Consider the following 214-nt stretch of genomic DNA (forward strand, 5'->3'; position numbering starts at 1 on the left):
TGTGTGTCTTTACAAGCAAATCAGATGGTTCGCGCAATATTTAAATGTTTATATACCCTTCTAAATACTTATCACACCATAACCATATTCCCTCGCACTATAAACAAGGTCGTTGAGTCCGTTCCCCTCACCATAACCTCGTATTTATGATACACCCAAAAGCACATAGAATTCTTAACTCATAATGCTGCCAAAAATGTCTCTGTTATATGTC

The sequence above is a fragment of the Penaeus monodon genome, chromosome 32, assembly GCF_015228065.2.
Source record: "Penaeus monodon isolate SGIC_2016 chromosome 32, NSTDA_Pmon_1, whole genome shotgun sequence".
Classification (NCBI taxonomy): Eukaryota; Metazoa; Arthropoda; class Malacostraca; order Decapoda; family Penaeidae; genus Penaeus; species Penaeus monodon.